This window comes from Mesoplodon densirostris, chromosome 10, assembly GCF_025265405.1.
Source record: "Mesoplodon densirostris isolate mMesDen1 chromosome 10, mMesDen1 primary haplotype, whole genome shotgun sequence".
NCBI classification, from domain to species: Eukaryota; Metazoa; Chordata; class Mammalia; order Artiodactyla; family Ziphiidae; genus Mesoplodon; species Mesoplodon densirostris.
Window position 1 is genome coordinate 48,900,519 of NC_082670.1, and position 13,304 is coordinate 48,913,822.

The following is a 13,304-nucleotide window of genomic DNA, read 5'->3' on the forward strand; positions in this document are numbered from 1 at the left end:
AGAGGCCTCGGCACGGTCCCCCAGCTTTGCAATGAGGACGCTCCTTGCGTCGGGGGGCCGGGCTGCTGGCTGTATGGGAGATGATTCCCCACCTCTGACCAATTTCAGAATTTTTTACCGCTGGAGCAAGTGCCCTGATAGGGTTTTCCTCTGTATAACTGCTGGGTTCAGGTTTTTTTTTCTTTTTTGGTTCAAGTTAGAATTTATTCATCTTTTATGTATTTATTGATATAAGCATGGAAATAATTCATTCATAGAAATACATCTGTGTGAAGGGAAGAACTTTTTTCTCTTTTATTTTTAAATTTTATTTCTAAAAATTTTGAAGTTTAATTATATTTATTTTTCTATACAGCAGGTTATTATTAGTTATCTACTTTATTCATATATATATATATACAGGTCAATACCTATCTCCCAACTCATCTGACCACCAACACCCCATGGCTTCCCCGACTTGGTGTCCATACGTTTGTTCTCTACCTCTGTTTCTCTATTTCTGCCCTGCAAACCTCTTCATCTGTACCATATATCTAGGTTCCACATACATGCATTAAGACAGAATATTTGTTTTGCTCATTCTGACTTACTTCATTCTGTATGACAGTCTCTAGATCCACCGACTTCTCTACAAATAACATAGTTTCCTTCCTTTTCATGGCTGAGTCATATCCCATTTTATATATGTACCACATCTTTATCCATTCTTCTGTCTGTGGGCATTTAGGTTGCTTCCATTACCTGGCTATTGTAAATAGTGCTGCAATGAACATTGTGGTGAATGTGTGTTTTTGATTTATGGTTTTCTCTGGGTATATGCCCAGAAGTGGGATTGCTGGATCCTATGGTAATTCTATTTCTAGTTTCTTTAAGGAAACTCCATACTGTTCTCCATAGTGACTGTATCAATTTACCTTCCCACCAATAGTGGAAGAGGCTTCCTTTTGTCCACACCCTCCCCAGAATTTGTTGTTTGTAGATTTTCTGATGACGCCGATTCTAACAGGTGTGAGGTGATACCTCATTGTCGTTTTGATTTCAATTTCTCTAATAATTAGTGGTGTTGAGCAACTTTTCATGTGCGTCTTGGCCGTCTCTGTGACTTCTTTGAAGAAACGTCTATTTAGATCTTCTGCCCATTTTTGTATTGGGTTGTTTGTTTCATTAATATTAAGCAGCGTGAGCTGTTTATATATATTGGAGATTAAACCTTTGTCCATTGATTCGTTTGCGAACGTTTTCGCCCATTCTGAGGGTTGCCTTTTTCCATTCCCGTTTTTTTTTTAACCAAAAAAGAAAGAAAGCAAAAGCAGCAGAACACTAATGTGCGTGAAATATGCCTCTTGAAACTGTCGTTTTGAAATATGGACGTCTTTTGAACTTTTTGGTCGATATATGACGCCAGGATTTGTTTTCAGGGCAGGTGTCAGTTACAGGCCTGCAATGATTTGGAATATCCACTGACCATTAGCGCTGGGATTAAAGCTGCTGTTGTGTGAAACGGCCACAAGGTGGCAGCAGTTCTCCCTTCGAAAATCTAGTTACTAAGGCAACAGAGCCTCAATAGAAGTCCTGTTCTAGATTGGAATTTAGAATGGAATGTGCCAGGAGAAAGCCCCTCAAGTTTGTCTCACTACTTCTTGTTCGTGTTTTTAATTTAATTTTTTATTTTTTATTACAGCAAGTTTGATTACAACGTTTGGCTTGTTGTAGGTGTGCAAGATGTGGTTCTTTTACACATGTACATATGTCTGTTCTTCCTGGGACCCTTTTCCCATGTACGTTATGACAGAATGTTGAGTAGTCTTCTCTTGGCATTCCGTAGGTCTTTGGTGATTATATATTTCACCTGTGTTTGTATATGTCTCTTAACCCCAATATCGTAATGAATCCAATCCTCACACCTTTCCATTGGTGAACCATAAGTTTGTTTAATGAATCTGTGATTGCCCTTCTCCGTGGAAATATCTGCCCTGGTATCCGTTTTTAGGTAACACCTATAAGTGATATCCTAGGATATGTGTCTTTCACTTTCTGACTTACTACAAGTCACGTGATTACCTGTAGACTCATCCACGGTGCTGCAAATGGCATTGTGCCCTTTTTTTCCTTGGCTAATATTCTGTCTTAGTGAGGTCCATTTTCTGCAATGTGATTCCCTGAGGGCTGAGGATTCGCTGACCTGGGCAGCCTGACCCTGCTGGCAAGCCCTCCCCAGGTGTGCCTGGGTTGAGGTCAATAGAAACAGCACTCCAGGCAGCAATAGCCCCTGCAGCTGTGCCTGACTCCATATTCTCTGCCCCGTCAGCAGTCTCGGGGCTGTGCTGGTGGGAGGGTGTGAGGGTCCACGGCTTTGTTGGTGGCCCGGTGTGAGTGGGGCTCTGCTGGACTTTCTGCAGGAGTTGCCAGGCTGCCACCTGTAAAGAAGAGGATGTGTCACCCATAACTTCCGCAGGAATTTCTCTCCGGGCTGAGGTGAGGAAGGAAAAAAAGGAGTGGGGGCCGGGACAGGAGGGGTATCTCAGCCATGGAAATGGAAAGCTTCCAGAAGAGCGCCCGGGGCCAGGACCATCCTGGCTGGCCTGCAGGCACCAAGTTGGCCTGCGTGCTGTCACTGGTGTGGCTCCACGGCCTTTCCTCTGGGCTTTCAAGCCCTTGTACATATTCAGGTGTTTTACCTGGGAAGGGTGGGAACAGTTCAGCAGCAGCTGGCCTGGGGCTCAGCTCACGTTTACTCACAGAGGCCTCGGCACGGTCCCCCAGCTTTGCAATGAGGACGCTCCTTGCGTCGGGGGGCCGGGCTGCTGGCTGTATGGGAGATGATTCCCCACCTCTGACCAATTTCAGAATTTTTTACCGCTGGAGCAAGTGCCCTGATAGGGTTTTCCTCTGTATAACTGCTGGGTTCAGGTTTTTTTTTTTCTTTTTTGGTTCAAGTTAGAATTTATTCATCTTTTATGTATTTATTGATATAAGCATGGAAATAATTCATTCATAGAAATACATCTGTGTGAAGGGAAGAACTTTTTTCTGTTTTATTTTTAAATTTTATTTCTAAAAATTTTGAAGTTTAATTATATTTATTTTTCTATACAGCAGGTTATTATTAGTTATCTACTTTATTCATATATATATATATACAGGTCAATACCTATCTCCCAACTCATCTGACCACCAACACCCCATGGCTTCCCCGACTTGGTGTCCATACGTTTGTTCTCTACCTCTGTTTCTCTATTTCTGCCCTGCAAACCTCTTCATCTGTACCATATATCTAGGTTCCACATACATGCATTAAGACAGAATATTTGTTTTGCTCATTCTGACTTACTTCATTCTGTATGACAGTCTCTAGATCCACCGACTTCTCTACAAATAACATAGTTTCCTTCCTTTTCATGGCTGAGTCATATCCCATTTTATATATGTACCACATCTTTATCCATTCTTCTGTCTGTGGGCATTTAGGTTGCTTCCATTACCTGGCTATTGTAAATAGTGCTGCAATGAACATTGTGGTGAATGTGTGTTTTTGATTTATGGTTTTCTCTGGGTATATGCCCAGAAGTGGGATTGCTGGATCCTATGGTAATTCTATTTCTAGTTTCTTTAAGGAAACTCCATACTGTTCTCCATAGTGACTGTATCAATTTACCTTCCCACCAATAGTGGAAGAGGCTTCCTTTTGTCCACACCCTCCCCAGAATTTGTTGTTTGTAGATTTTCTGATGACGCCGATTCTAACAGGTGTGAGGTGATACCTCATTGTCGTTTTGATTTCAATTTCTCTAATAATTAGTGGTGTTGAGCAACTTTTCATGTGCGTCTTGGCCGTCTCTGTGACTTCTTTGAAGAAACGTCTATTTAGATCTTCTGCCCATTTTTGTATTGGGTTGTTTGTTTCATTAATATTAAGCAGCGTGAGCTGTTTATATATATTGGAGATTAAACCTTTGTCCATTGATTCGTTTGCGAACGTTTTCGCCCATTCTGAGGGTTGCCTTTTTCCATTCCCGTTTTTTTTTTAACCAAAAAAGAAAGAAAGCAAAAGCAGCAGAACACTAATGTGCGTGAAATATGCCTCTTGAAACTGTCGTTTTGAAATATGGACGTCTTTTGAACTTTTTGGTCGATATATGACGCCAGGATTTGTTTTCAGGGCAGGTGTCAGTTACAGGCCTGCAATGATTTGGAATATCCACTGACCATTAGCGCTGGGATTAAAGCTGCTGTTGTGTGAAACGGCCACAAGGTGGCAGCAGTTCTCCCTTAGCAAATCTGGTTACTAGGGCAACAGAGCCTCAATGGAAGCCGTGTTGTAGATTGGAATTTAGAATGGAATGTGCCAGGAGAAAGCCCCTCAAGTTTGTCTCACTACTTCTTGTTCGTGTTTTCAATTTAATTTTTAATTTTTTATTACAGCAAGTTTGATTACAACGTTTGGCTTGTTGTAGGTGTGCAAGATGTGGTTCTTTTAAACATATACATATGTCTGTTCTTCCTGGGACCCTTTTCCCATGTACGTTATGACAGAATGTTGAGTAGTCTTCTCTTGGCATTCCGTAGGTCTTTGGTGATTATATATTTCACCTGTGTTTGTATATGTCTCTTAACCCCAATATCATAATGATCCAATCCTCACACCTTTCCATTGGTGAACCATAAGTTTGTTTAATGAATCTGTGATTGCCCTTCTCCGTGGAAATATCTGCCCTGGTATCTGTTTTTAGGTAACACCTATAAGTGATATCCTATGATATGTGTCTTTCACTTTCTGACTTACTACAAGTCACGTGATTACCTGTAGACTCATCTACGGTGCTGCAAATGGCATTGTGCCCTTTTTTTCCTTGGCTAATATTCTGTCTTAGCGAGGTCCATTTTCTGCAATGTGATTCCCTGAGGGCTGAGGATTAGCTGACCTGGGCAGCCTGACCCTGCCGGCAAGCCCTCCCCAGGTGTGCCTGGGTTGAGGTCAATAGAAACAGCACTCCAGGCAGCAATAGCCCCTGCAGCTGTGCCTGACTCCATATTCTCTGCCCCGTCAGCAGTCTCGGGGCTGTGCTGCTGGGAGGGTGTGAGGGTCCACAGCTTTGTCGGTGGCCCGGTGTGAGTGGGGCTCTGCTGGACTTTCTGCAGGAGTTGCCAGGCTGCCACCTGTAAAGATGAGGATGTGTCACCCATAACTTCCGCAGGAATTTCTCTCCGGGCTGAGGTGAGGAAGGAAAAAAAGGAGTGGGGGCCGGGACAGGAGGGGTATCTCAGCCAGGGAAATGGAAACGTTCCAGAAGAGCTCCTGGGGCCAGGACCATCCTGGCTGGCCTGCAGGCACCAAGTTGGCCTGCGTGCTGTCGCTGGTGTGGCTCCATGGCCCTTCCTCTAGGCTTTCAATCCCTTGTACATATTCAGGTGTTTTACCTGGGAAGGGTGGGAACAGTACAGCAGCAGCTGGCCTGGGGCTCAGCTCACGTTTACTCACAGAGGCCTCGGCATGGTCCCCCAGCTTTGCAATGAGGACGCTCCTCGCTTGGGGGGCCGGGCTGCTGGCTGTATGGGAGATGATTCCCCACCTCTGACCAATTTCAGAATTGTTTACCGCTGGAGCAAGTGCCCTGATAGGGTTTTCCTCTGTATAACTGCTGGGTTCAGGATTTTTTTTTTCTTTTTTGGTTCAAGTTAGAATTTATTCATCTTTTATGTATTTATTGATATAAGCATGGAAATAATTCATTCATAGAAATACATCTGTGTGAAGGGAAGAACTTTTTTCTGTTTTATTTTAAATTTTACTTCTAAAAATTTTGAAGTTTAATTATATTTATTTTTCTATACAGCAGGTTATTATTAGTTATCTATTTTATTCATATACATATATACAGGTCAATACCTATCTCCCAACTCATCTGACCACCAACACCCCATGGCTTCCCCCACTTGGTGTCCTTACGTTTGTTCTCTACCTCTGTTTCTCTATTTCTGCCCTGCAAACCTGTTCATCTGTACCATATATCTAGGTTCCACATACATGCATTAATACAGAATATTTGTTTTGCTCTTTCTGACTTACTTCATTCTGTAAGACAGTCTCTAGATCCACCGACTTCTCTACAAATAACCCAGTTTCATTCCTTTTCATGGCTGAGTCATATTCCATTTTATATATGTACCACATCTTTATCCATTCTTCTGTCTGTGGGCATTTAGGTTGCTTCCATTACCTGGCTATTGTAAATAGTGCTGCAATGAACATTGTGGTGAATGTGTGTTTTTGATTTATGGTTTTCTCTGGGTATATGCCCAGAAGTGGGATTGCTGGATCCTATGGTAATTCTATTTCTAGTTTCTTTAAGGAAACTCCATACTGTTCTCCATAGTGACTGTATCAATTTACCTTCCCACCAATAGTGGAAGAGGCTTCCTTTTGTCCACACCCTCCCCAGAATTTGTTGTTTGTAGATTTTCTGATGATGCCGATTCTAACAGGTGTGAGGTGATACCTCATTGTCATTGTGATTTGCATTTCTCTAATAATTAGTGGTGTTGAGCAGGTTTTCATGTGCGTCTTGGCCGTCTCTGTGACTTCTTTGAAGAAACGTCTATTTAGATCTTCTGCCCATTTTTGTATTGGGTTGTTTGTTTTATTAATATTAAGCAGCGTGAGCTGTTTATATATATTGGAGATTAAACCTTTGTCCATTGATTCGTTTGCGAACGTTTTCGCCCATTCTGAGGGTTGCCTTTTTCCATTCCCGTTTTTTTTTTAACCAAAAAAGAAAGAAAGCAAAAGCAGCAGAACACTAATGTGCGTGAAATATGCCTCTTGTAACTGTCGTTTTGAAATATGGACGTCTTTTGAACTTTTTGGTCGATATATGACGCCAGGATTTGTTTTCAGGGCAGGTGTCACTTACAGGCCTGCAATGATTTGGAATATCCACTGACCATTAGCGCTGGGATTAAAGCTGCTGTTGTGTGAAACGGCCACAAGGTGGCAGCAGTTCTCCCTTCGAAAATCTAGTTACTAAGGCAACAGAGCCTCAATAGAAGTCCTGTTCTAGATTGGAATTTAGAATGGAATGTGCCAGGAGAAAGCCCCTGAAGTTTGTCTCACTACTTCTTGTTCGTGTTTTTAATTTAATTTTTTATTTTTTATTACAGCAAGTTTGATTACAACGTTTGGCTTGTTGTAGGTGTGCAAGATGTGGTTCTTTTACACATATACATATGTCTGTTCTTCCTGGGACCCTTTTCCCATGTACGTTATGACAGAATGTTGAGTAGTCTTCTCTTGGCATTCCGTAGGTCTTTGGTGATTATATATTTCACCTGTGTTTGTATATGTCTCTTAACCCCAATATCGTAATGAATCCAATCCTCACACCTTTCCATTGGTGAACCATAAGTTTGTTTAATGAATCTGTGATTGCCCTTCTCCGTGGAAATATCTGCCCTGGTATCCGTTTTTAGGTAACACCTATAAGTGATATCCTACGATATGTGTCTTTCACTTTCTGACTTACTACAAGTCACGTGATTACCTGTAGACTCATCCACGGTGCTGCAAATGGCATTGTGCCCTTTTTTTCCTTGGCTAATATTCTGTCTTAGTGAGGTCTATTTTCTGCAATGTGATTCCCGAGGGCTGAGGATTAGCTGACCTGGGCAGCCTGACCCTGCTGGCAAGCCCTCCCCAGGTGTGCCTGGGTTGAGGTCAATAGAAACAGCACTCCAGGCAGCAATAGACCCTGCAGCTGTGCCTGACTCCATATTCTCTGCCCCGTCAGCAGTCTCGGGGCTGTGCTGCTGGGAGGGTGTGAGGGTCCACGGCTTTGTTGGTGGCCCGGTGTGAGTGGGGCTCTGCTGGACTTTCTGCAGGAGTTGCCAGGCTGCCACCTGTAAAAAGAGGATGTGTCACCCATAACTTCCGCTGGAATTTCTCTCCGGGCTGAGGTGAGGAAGGAAAAAAAGGAGTGGGGGCCGGGACAGGAGGGGTATCTCAGCCAGGGAAATGGAAACCTTCCAGAAGAGCTCCCGGGGCCAGGACCATCCTGGCTGGCCTGCAGGCACCACTTTGGCCTGCGTTCTGTCACTGGTGTGGCTCCACGGCCTTTCCTCTAGGCATTCAAGCCCTTGTACATATTCAGGTGTTTTACCTGGGAAGGGTGGGAACAGTTCAGCAGCAGCTGGCCTGGGGCTCAGCTCACGTTTACTCACAGAGGCCTCGGCACGGTCCCCCAGCTTTGCAATGAGGACGCTCCTTGCGTGTGGGGGCCGGGCTGCTGGCTCTATGGGAGATGATTCCCCACCTCTGACCAATTTCAGAATTGTTTACCGCTGGAGCAAGTGCCCTGATAGGGTTTTCCTCTGTATAACTGCTGGGTTCAGGATTTTTTTTTTCTTTTTTGGTTCAAGTTAGAATTTATTCATCTTTTATGTATTTATTGATATAAGCATGGAAATAATTCATTCATAGAAATACATCTGTGTGAAGGGAAGAACTTTTTTCTGTTTTATTTTAAATTTTACTTCTAAAAATTTTGAAGTTTATTTATATTTATTTTTCTATACAGCAGGTTATTATTAGTTATCTCTTTTATTCATATACATATATACAGGTCAATACCTATCTCCCAACTCATCTGACCACCAACACCCCATGGCTTCCCCCACTTGGTGTCCTTACGTTTGTTCTCTACCTCTGTTTCTCTATTTCTGCCCTGCAAACCTGTTCATCTGTACCATATATCTAGGTTCCACATACATGCATTAATACAGAATATTTGTTTTGCTCTTTCTGACTTACTTCATTCTGTATGACAGTCTCTAGATCCACCGACTTCTCTACAAATAACCCAGTTTCATTCCTTTTCATGGCTGAGTCATATTCCATTTTATATATGTACCACATCTTTATCCATTCTTCTGTCTGTGGGCATTTAGGTTGCTTCCATTACCTGGCTATTGTAAATAGTGCTGCAATGAACATTGTGGTGAATGTGTGTTTTTGATTTATGGTTTTCTCTGGGTATATGCCCAGAAGTGGGATTGCTGGATCTTATGGTAATTCTATTTCTAGTTTCTTTAAGGAAACTCCATACTGTTCTCCATAGTGACTGTATCAATTTACCTTCCCACCAATAGTGGAAGAGGGTTCCTTTTGTCCACACCCTCCCCAGAATTTGTTGTTTGTAGATTTTCTGATGACGCCGATTCTAACAGGTGTGAGGTGATACCTCATTGTCATTGTGATTTGCATTTCTCTAATAATTAGTGGTGTTGAGCAGGTTTTCATGTGCGTCTTGGCCGTCTCTGTGACTTCTTTGAAGAAACGTCTATTTAGATCTTCTGCCCATTTTTGTATTGGGTTGTTTGTTTTATTAATATTAAGCAGCGTGAGCTGTTTATATATATTGGAGATTAAACCTTTGTCCATTGATTCGTTTGCGAACGTTTTCGCCCATTCTGAGGGTTGCCTTTTTCCATTCCCGTTTTTTTTTTAACCAAAAAAGAAAGAAAGCAAAAGCAGCAGAACACTAATGTGCGTGAAATATGCCTCTTGTAACTGTCGTTTTGAAATATGGACGTCTTTTGAACTTTTTGGTCGATATATGACGCCAGGATTTGTTTTCAGGGCAGGTGTCACTTACAGGCCTGCAATGATTTGGAATATCCACTGACCATTAGCGCTGGGATTAAAGCTGCTGTTGTGTGAAACGGCCACAAGGTGGCAGCAGTTCTCCCTTCGAAAATCTAGTTACTAAGGCAACAGAGCCTCAATAGAAGTCCTGTTCTAGATTGGAATTTAGAATGGAATGTGCCAGGAGAAAGCCCCTCAAGTTTGTCTCACTACTTCTTGTTCGTGTTTTTAATTTAATTTTTTATTTTTTATTACAGCAAGTTTGATTACAACGTTTGGCTTGTTGTAGGTGTGCAAGATGTGGTTCTTTTACACATATACATATGTCTGTTCTTCCTGGGACCCTTTTCCCATGTACGTTATGACAGAATGTTGAGTAGTCTTCTCTTGGCATTCCGTAGGTCTTTGGTGATTATATATTTCACCTGTGTTTGTATATGTCTCTTAACCCCAATATCGTAATGAATCCAATCCTCACACCTTTCCATTGGTGAACCATAAGTTTGTTTAATGAATCTGTGATTGCCCTTCTCCGTGGAAATATCTGCCCTGGTATCCGTTTTTAGGTAACACCTATAAGTGATATCCTACGATATGTGTCTTTCACTTTCTGACTTACTACAAGTCACGTGATTACCTGTAGACTCATCCACGGTGCTGCAAATGGCATTGTGCCCTTTTTTTCCTTGGCTAATATTCTGTCTTAGTGAGGTCTGTTTTCTGCAATGTGATTCCCGAGGGCTGAGGATTAGCTGACCTGGGCAGCCTGACCCTGCTGGCAAGCCCTCCCCAGGTGTGCCTGGGTTGAGGTCAATAGAAACAGCACTCCAGGCAGCAATAGACCCTGCAGCTGTGCCTGACTCCATATTCTCTGCCCCGTCAGCAGTCTCGGGGCTGTGCTGCTGGGAGGGTGTGAGGGTCCACGGCTTTGTTGGTGGCCCGGTGTGAGTGGGGCTCTGCTGGACTTTCTGCAGGAGTTGCCAGGCTGCCACCTGTAAAGAAGAGGATGTGTCACCCATAACTTCCGCAGGAATTTCTCTCCGGGCTGAGGTGAGGAAGGAAAAAAAGGAGTGGGGGCCGGGACAGGAGGGGTATCTCAGCCATGGAAATGGAAAGCTTCCAGAAGAGCGCCCGGGGCCAGGACCATCCTGGCTGGCCTGCAGGCACCAAGTTGGCCTGCGTGCTGTCACTGGTGTGGCTCCACGGCCTTTCCTCTGGGCTTTCAAGCCCTTGTACATATTCAGGTGTTTTCCCTGGGAAGGGTGGGAACAGTTCAGCAGCAGCTGGCCTGGGGCTCAGCTCACGTTTACTCACAGAGGCCTCGGCACGGTCCCCCAGCTTTGCAATGAGGACGCTCCTTGCGTCGGGGGGCCGGGCTGCTGGCTGTATGGGAGATGATTCCCCACCTCTGACCAATTTCAGAATTGTTTACCGCTGGAGCAAGTGCCCTGATAGGGTTTTCCTCTGTATAACTGCTGGGTTCAGGTTTTTTTTTTTCTTTTTTGGTTCAAGTTAGAATTTATTCATCTTTTATGTATTTATTGATATAAGCATGGAAATAATTCATTCATGGAAATACATCTGTGTGAAGGGAAGAACTTTTTTCTGTTTTATTTTAAATTTTACTTCTAAAAATTTTGAAGTTTAATTATATTTATTTTTCTATACAGCAGGTTATTATTAGTTATCTATTTTATTCATATACATATATACAGGTCAATACCTATCTCCCAACTCATCTGACCACCAACACCCCATGGCTTCCCCCACTTGGTGTCCTTACGTTTGTTCTCTACCTCTGTTTCTCTATTTCTGCCCTGCAAACCTGTTCATCTGTACCATATATCTAGGTTCCACATACATGCATTAAGACAGAATATTTGTTTTGCTCTTTCTGACTTACTTCATTCTGTATGACAGTCTCTAGATCCACCGACTTCTCTACAAATAACCCAGTTTCATTCCTTTTCATGGCTGAGTCATATTCCATTTTATATATGTACCACATCTTTATCCATTCTTCTGTCTGTGGGCATTTAGGTTGCTTCCATTACCTGGCTATTGTAAATAGTGCTGCAATGAACATTGTGGTGAATGTGTGTTTTTGATTTATGGTTTTCTCTGGGTATATGCCCAGAAGTGGGATTGCTGGATCCTATGGTAATTCTATTTCTAGTTTCTTTAAGGAAACTCCATACTGTTCTCCATAGTGACTGTATCAATTTACCTTCCCACCAATAGTGGCAGAGGCTTCCTTTTGTCCACACCCTCCCCAGAATTTGTTGTTTGTAGATTTTCTGATGACGCCGATTCTAACAGGTGTGAGGTGATACCTCATTGTCATTGTGATTTGCATTTCTCTAATAATTAGTGGTGTTGAGCAGCTTTTCATGTGCGTCTTGGCCGTCTCTGTGACTTCTTTGAAGAAACGTCTATTTAGATATTCTGCCCATTTTTGTATTGGGTTGTTTGTTTTATTAATATTAAGCTGCGTGAGCTGTTTATATATATTGGAGATTAAACCTTTGTCCATTGATTCGTTTGCGAACGTTTTCGCCCATTCTGAGGGTTGCCTTTTTCCATTCCCGTTTTTTTTTAACCAAAAAAAGAAAGAAAGCAAAAGAAGCAGAACACTAATGTGAGTGAAATATGCCTCTTGAAACTGTCGTTTTGAAATAAGGACGTCTTTTGAACTTTTTGGTCGATATATGACCCAAGGATTTGTTTTCAGTGCAGGTGTCATTTACAGGCCTGCAATGATTTGGAATATCCACTGACTATTAGCACTGGGATTAAAGCTGCTGTTGTGTGAAACGGCCACAAGGTGGCAGCAGTTCTCCCTTAGCAAATCTGGTTACTAAGGCAACAGAGCCTCAATGGAAGTCGTGTTCTAGATTGGAATATAGAATGGGATGTGCCAGGAGAAAGCCCCTCAAGTTTGTCTCACTACTTCTTGTTCGTGTTTTTAATTTAATTTTTTATTTTTTATTACAGCAAGTTTGATTACAACGTTTGGCTTGTTGTAGGTGTGCAAGATATGATTCTTTTACACATATACATATGTCTGTTCTTTCTGGGACCCTTTTCCCATGTACGTTATGACAAAATGTTGAGTAGTCTTCTCTTGGTATTCCGTAGGTCTTTGGTGATTATATATTTCACCTGTGTTTGTATATGTCTCTTAACCCCAATATCGTAATGAATCCAATCCTCACACCTTTCCATTGGTGAACCATAAGTTTGTTTAATGAATCTGTGATTGCCCTTCTCCGTGGAAATATCTGCCCTGGTATCCGTTTTTAGGTAACACCTTTAAGTGATATCCTAGGATATGTGTCTTTCACTTTCTGACTTACTACAAGTCACGTGATTACCTGTAGACTCATCTACGGTGCTGCAAATGGCATTGTGCCCTTTTTTTCCTTGGCTAATATTCTGTCTTAGCGAGGTCCATTTTCTGCAATGTGATTCCCTGAGGGCTGAGGATTAGCTGACCTGGGCAGCCTGACCCTGCCAGCAAGCCCTCCCCAGGTGTGCCTGGGTTGAGGTCAATAGAAACAGCACTCCAGGCAGCAATAGCCCCTGCAGCTGTGCCTGACTCCATATTCTCTGCCCCGTCAGCAGTCTCGGGGCTGTGCTGGTGGGAGGGTGTGAGGGTCCACGGCTT